Here is a 5,960-nt window from a genome sequence, read left to right on the forward strand (position 1 = left end):
CATTTTTAAAGGATGACCATTTTTCTTCCATCATAACATGAGTTTCTATGTCAGAGCCCATAGGTCAATGATTTATCCATAAATTATGACTTAGAAAATATTTTCTGTTTTCAGGGAAGTAGCATGGACCAGTGAATCATGCTGACAGTCATACTATGGCTTTCCTCTTGATTCTGATCTATCATTTAAACTACTTACCTTATACCAGATCCATAAAAAGATATGTATTAGTTTTTCCATGTCAAATGGAATTATTAGAATATTCCCAAATTTTAAAATAACTTTTATAAGCTATGGAAGGGTCTAGATAAATGTTAAAGAATAATGACTTTCTGTAATTGCAATTTCACTGTAAGTTTTCTAGTTTTCTATTTATTCAGGCTTCTTCTGAAAACACATTTTTAAATATTCTATCCATTAAAAAGCTTAACAGCAAAGAACTGAGGTCTAATTTGGGACTGGCTCAGTGTACAGCAGCAAAACCTGATTTTCCACATCACATTAATGTACAGTAGTAGTAAGATACTATTCATGTAGTCCAGATAGAGAAGAAAACAAATTATTCAGCAAAGATTTATGGTGGGGAATGAAGCAATCTTCTTGGTCACCTCCATTACATCTAATCAAGACTCGAGATGACCTAAGCAGTCGACTTGCAGAAAAAATAAAACCATTAATTTTTAACATTCTGCAATAACAAATTAAAACTGAAATGGTGCAGAACAGCTTGACATCTTCACAGTTCCTGCTCCTTTGTCCTGGCTATATGCTTCCCCATAAACCAAGTCCTCTGAATGGCTTGATTCCCCAGTCTGGTGCTTTCTCACAAAGCTAAGCTCCTGAGCATCATGGTGTTGGACCAGACGAGGGGGAAGGAAGGCTGCAGCTCTTTGATTCCACAGCAGGTTATGGCAATGCTGAACCTCAAGGCTTGAGGAGCACCAAATGGCGAAGACAAGCTAAGGTGGGAATTGTGAGCATTCCCAGAAGGTACAAACAATGATGTGCTTGGCAAAACTTGGGCGTTTCAACAAGTTGCCTAAAGCATGTGAAATCAGAGGGTTGGGAATCCAGCCAAAACAGCTGGTTATGAAAAAAAACTTTGCTTCTTGAGGTGGTTGCAAAGGGTCTGGATGCTCAACTCAACAGACTTTTACTGGTACCAGACACCAAGCGTTTACAAAAGTCCCTTCAAAATCCACCTTAAACAACCAATACAAAGCTTTAAGCTTTCCAAACCAAGTAATACACAAAATGGGTCTCACCCCAAAGAAAATGTCCTGTTACAAGGAACAGTGTAATACTGTACTTTGATTTTTCTTTCTGAGATTGTCTCATAAGTGTAGTATCAACTTTACCAATTCAGATAATCTGATTGCTAATGTGAATAAAAAGGCCTTAAGGAACATTTCTCATTACCATTACATTCAGAAATTAACTGTACTTTAGTTCCAGGCACCAGATATACTTCACAACCTTTTCCCCCCAAAAAAAACCCTTTAAAACTGTAAAAGATCTTACAAGAACTGTATAGTTGTTCAGTACATATGCTTTTCTTCCAGTCTGATCTCTACATAGTGCAGTAAGAGCAAAACATCCTGCACCAAGGCCACCAGCTCCTCATGCAATCACCCTGCTACCAGGCAGGCAGGGGTGTGACCCAAGGACATAGAAACATAGAATTGTTTTGGCTGGAATGGACCTTAAAGATCATCTAGATCCTCCCCTCTGCCATGGAAAGGGACACCTTCCACTAGACCAAATTGCCCAAAGCCCCATCCAACCTTGCCCTGAACACTTCCAGAGAGGGGCATCCATGACTTCTTTGTGCAACACAACTTCTCTGGGCAAGGCACACCCTGGCTCGAGGCTGGAGAGGAAAAGCAAGGTGACAAAATACATTCCAGTGGTTTGCTGCCTCTTCAGTATAATTTACTGGAATTTTTTAAGCAATTCATAATCATGCAAAGTGCAGAGAGGAATCTCTGTATGCCACATCAGCCACAGGAGGCCGAGGTATTCTACAAAACAGCAATATATGTCCCTCCTGCTGGAACCAAGATTACAGAATCAGAGAATGTTTGGGTTGGAAGGGACCTCCAAAAGTCATCTAGTCCAACCCCCCTGCTATAAGCAGGGACATCTCCAACTAGATCAAGGTGCTCAGAGTCTCATCAAGCCTGACCTTGAATGTCTCCAGGGATGGGGCCTCCACTACCTCTCTGGGCAACCTATTCCAGGGATCTGTTACCCTCATATTAAAGAACTTTTTCCTAATGTCTAACCTAAATCTACCCTATTCTAGCTTAAAGCCACTACCCCTTATCCTGTCAAAGATAAAAATTTCCAGGGAGGAAAATGCTGATTTGTTTAGGAAATCAGTAAATGCTGTAGTCTAGTGTCTGAGATACCTTCCCAGGAGATTGTCCACTTGGGTTCAAGAATTGTTTTGTTACACAAAATAAAATACCTCAACAGCAGCGTGCAAGAGTGTGCCCAGACCAGAACAGCCCATCTCCTAAGTCAGAAGGAGTCTGTGCAAAAATGGGACTCAAACTGGGTCTCCATATTCTACATAAGTGCTTTAACCACTCAGTTGTCAGACAGATGGATGGATGGCCTCCTCTTTCTTTGTGTTTTCCATCTCTTGTTTCCTCAAGGATTCAGGGAAAAAAAAACAACTTTCAATTTGGTTAATTTGAGCAGCTAAAGGATTCATTTTTTTTCCCTCCACATTCATTGCATCAGATAAACTGTTAACTGTCTACACTGGCTTGGAATTAGGGACAAAGAAAAAGGGAGCCAACTTCAAAAAACACTAGTAAGTTCTGAAAATCACAGCACAGAAAATAAAAATTTGGAAGTGGTGACAGAACTACTCAAGTCACAGCTCAACTTCACATAAAACTGTTTCCCAGCATTATCTGTTGTAAAAACTGCCAGAGCATCTTAAGAACAATAAAAATATCCCACTGAAATCAAGCTGCCACTGCTTTTATTCATCATTATACACTCTGCCCCTCCAATAACCTGCTATATTTTTGGATCAGAGGTTTAAAATTTAATATATCACAGTACAGTAGGTGTCTGTTCCCTCATATAGCCCTAATATGCCAGACTGAAAATGATGTAATTTCAGGCACCAGGAACAATTTCAAATGTCATTTTAAATATAACTTGTTACTGAATTAGGTGCCAGTTTTTCTCATTGGATCAATTAGCAACAGGGATGGAAAACTCATTCTCCAACTGGTAAATTGCAGAGAAGAATCCAGAAGCAAGTTATACGTAATAAGCATTTCTTAGATCCCATAACAGCAGTAGAGAGAGTAATTGCAGGATATCCCTCTGCCTGCAAGTCATCCCTCTTCCTGCCCACACGAGAAGCATTCATTAAATGGAGGGGTTTTTCAGAAGAGAAGGTGCCTTCACATACCTAGTTTACCACTTTTACTGAGAAAAAAAAATACGTGTTTTGTTACAGAAAGCCAGTTCAAAAGAGAATACATCTGTTTTGGTCTGAAATTTTCCACAGGAATCATTTCCAACATGAGTAGACCCCACCAGCCATAAATATTTGCCTGCTCGATGCCGTATGGCTCACGCTGGGGCACGGAAAGTAAACCCTTTGCTTTTTTATATCCTAGAAAGATCACCCCAGCTGCTAAACTTTTCAAAACAATTTCTAAATGATCATTTTCTCCTGTAATAAAAGGGTCGAAATGAAATGTTCGATGAAATAAAAACACAGATGCAGCCAACATCTGGTCCAACCTCTTAAAAGCTTATTTAAAAGCAGTAGCATCACGTGGCACAGCTCTTAGACATCACGGATTTCTTCAGTTAAGAAAAACAACCACTTTACTGCAAGGCACAGGGAAAAAAATAAGTCAGGCACTAAAAACAACAACCCCTCCCCCCAAATCCAGTTCTTAATGAAAGTATCATCAGAAAGAGCTTAGAGCCAGGCCGGGAGGAGCAGCCTCCTCCATCCTTACCTAACGCCTCTGTGGCAAGTGGAGGAGGATGGGCGTTTCTAGAGCTTTCCACCAAGGTCCCAAATCAGGTACATTAATGCCACTTAAAGCCATCAATCACCCAGCCAGCTCCCCCAATACTTAAAAATAACACCCCCAAAAGCCCTTTCTTTACAGCTTTTTAACACCTTCCCAACTGACTCCAGTAGATGCGAGCGCTACAATCAGACACTGGGGATTAGGTTTGTAAACCTGTAGGATTATTTACTGTTCTTGCCATTACTAAATGCACATTAAACCCTCTTTCAGCACACTGTCTCCCCCTCTCCCTGCCTCTGTGCAGCAAGTTCAACGTATACACAGCATGCTGTTATGGGGATTTATTACAGAAGAATCATTCCAGCCGATATATTTTAAACCCCATATTTTTAAAAACAGCCATGTGAAGAATGTGTTTTTCTGTTTCTGTTACAAGAGGCAGCACTATTTATTGCGCTGCCAGATAAGAGGATTTCCTTACAGACAGCAGTGGAGGCTGAACACTTCCCAGGAAATCCTCTGGAGCAGATCTAATAGAAGGCACTTGGTGCTCTGGTCCCATGCAGAAAATACACCCTCCGCCACACCGTTTTTTGTAACGGTCAGAGCTGAAAGAGTTTAAACAAAGAACTCTTCCACCTGTTCAGCACACCACCAGATGCTAAGCACCCCAAGCATTTCAGAAATACTCTGGGGCTAGCGCACGACAAAATCTGAACATGGTTTCGAGAAGCTTTTTCTACTAAGAAAAATCCTAAACCAGCAAACCAAGCTACCTGAGCCTGGGGCATCCGAAACAGCGGGATTGATTGTTGCTCTCCAGGGAGGGATTAAAATCAACAGGAGCCACAGAAATCTCCCGCAGATCGTTGGAGGAACCCAACAGGGCAGAAAGGCTTTTGCGGCTAAATCTGATGAGCGCTGCTTGTACCACTTTGGGAACTGCAAGGAGCGCAAAGGGAAGGCTGTAGCTTATTGTCAAAAACTGTCACTGCACAACTGCACCAGAACATAACTGATTATCTGATCAGAGGGGACAAGAAGCCATCTGGAGGGGCCGATAACTGATTTAGCAAGGGGCGTGAAGAGAACAGTCACTAAGCGTGGGTAACCAGGAGGGAGGCGGCAGCGGCGTGGGGCAGCCCAAGTGCTGTAGCAACCAGGTAGGGAGGAGAAATGGATGTGAAAACACTGCAGCAGCAGCAGGAGCAGGAGCAGCGTGCCAGGATGCACAGCTGAGGAGGATGGATGGGTGTGCAAAGGAACCTGCTGCTCCTCCAGGTGGGCACAGCGGCTGCGGACCACACGAGCCGGGGACACTGGAGTGCTATTACCACAGGTCTGGGACCCCCCAGACCAGGCTGGCACGTTGTCTTGGCAGTTTTAAGCTTTTGCCAATCTCACTGCCCCAGATAAGACACCTCTTTGTGTAATCCCAGCTGCCCCCGCCGTGCCCCCATCCCAGGGCACGCGCTGCCCAGGGCTCGGGCTCCTCCCGGGGGCACCTCCGGCACTGTCACCGTGTGCCGTCATCGCAGCAGGATGCCACAAAAACAAAACATGAGGACAGAGCAAAATTAATTGCACTTACTGATGAAATAAGGTCACAAATTGCATGACGTGTATGCTGCTATTTAAGTGAAAATGTTTTGTTTTGTTTTTTAAATTTTATTGTACCTGAAGCCACCTTGGAAATTACAGTCTGCTCCTTCACAGTGCCAATCTGACACCAGGATTTAGGTCTGACAGTGCACAGAGCACACGAGGCCATGCATACAGCATAAAGATAAATGAAGTCTGTCACTTTATTATTTCCTTCTGCCAAGGCAAGGTTAAGGGGCTCCAGCCGAAGCCAAGTTTCCAGCCTGCTAGCTCCTTCAGAGAAAGCAAACACACCGCACCACGCAGAGTGAGGCCCCTTCTTCCCAGAAACGTTTGTTCCTG

General features: G+C 43.0%; 1 protein-coding gene across 1 annotated transcript in view; it reads right to left on the minus strand.

The window, feature by feature from the left end:
- Positions 1–5,960, minus strand: part of LOC103775602 (transcription factor IIIB 90 kDa subunit-like) — an 83,028-nt gene that overhangs the window by 44,771 nt on the left and 32,297 nt on the right. The window lies entirely within an intron of this gene.

The sequence above is a fragment of the Merops nubicus genome, unplaced genomic scaffold, assembly GCF_000691845.1.
Source record: "Merops nubicus isolate BGI_N331 unplaced genomic scaffold, ASM69184v1 scaffold18116, whole genome shotgun sequence".
NCBI classification, from domain to species: domain Eukaryota; kingdom Metazoa; phylum Chordata; class Aves; order Coraciiformes; family Meropidae; genus Merops; species Merops nubicus.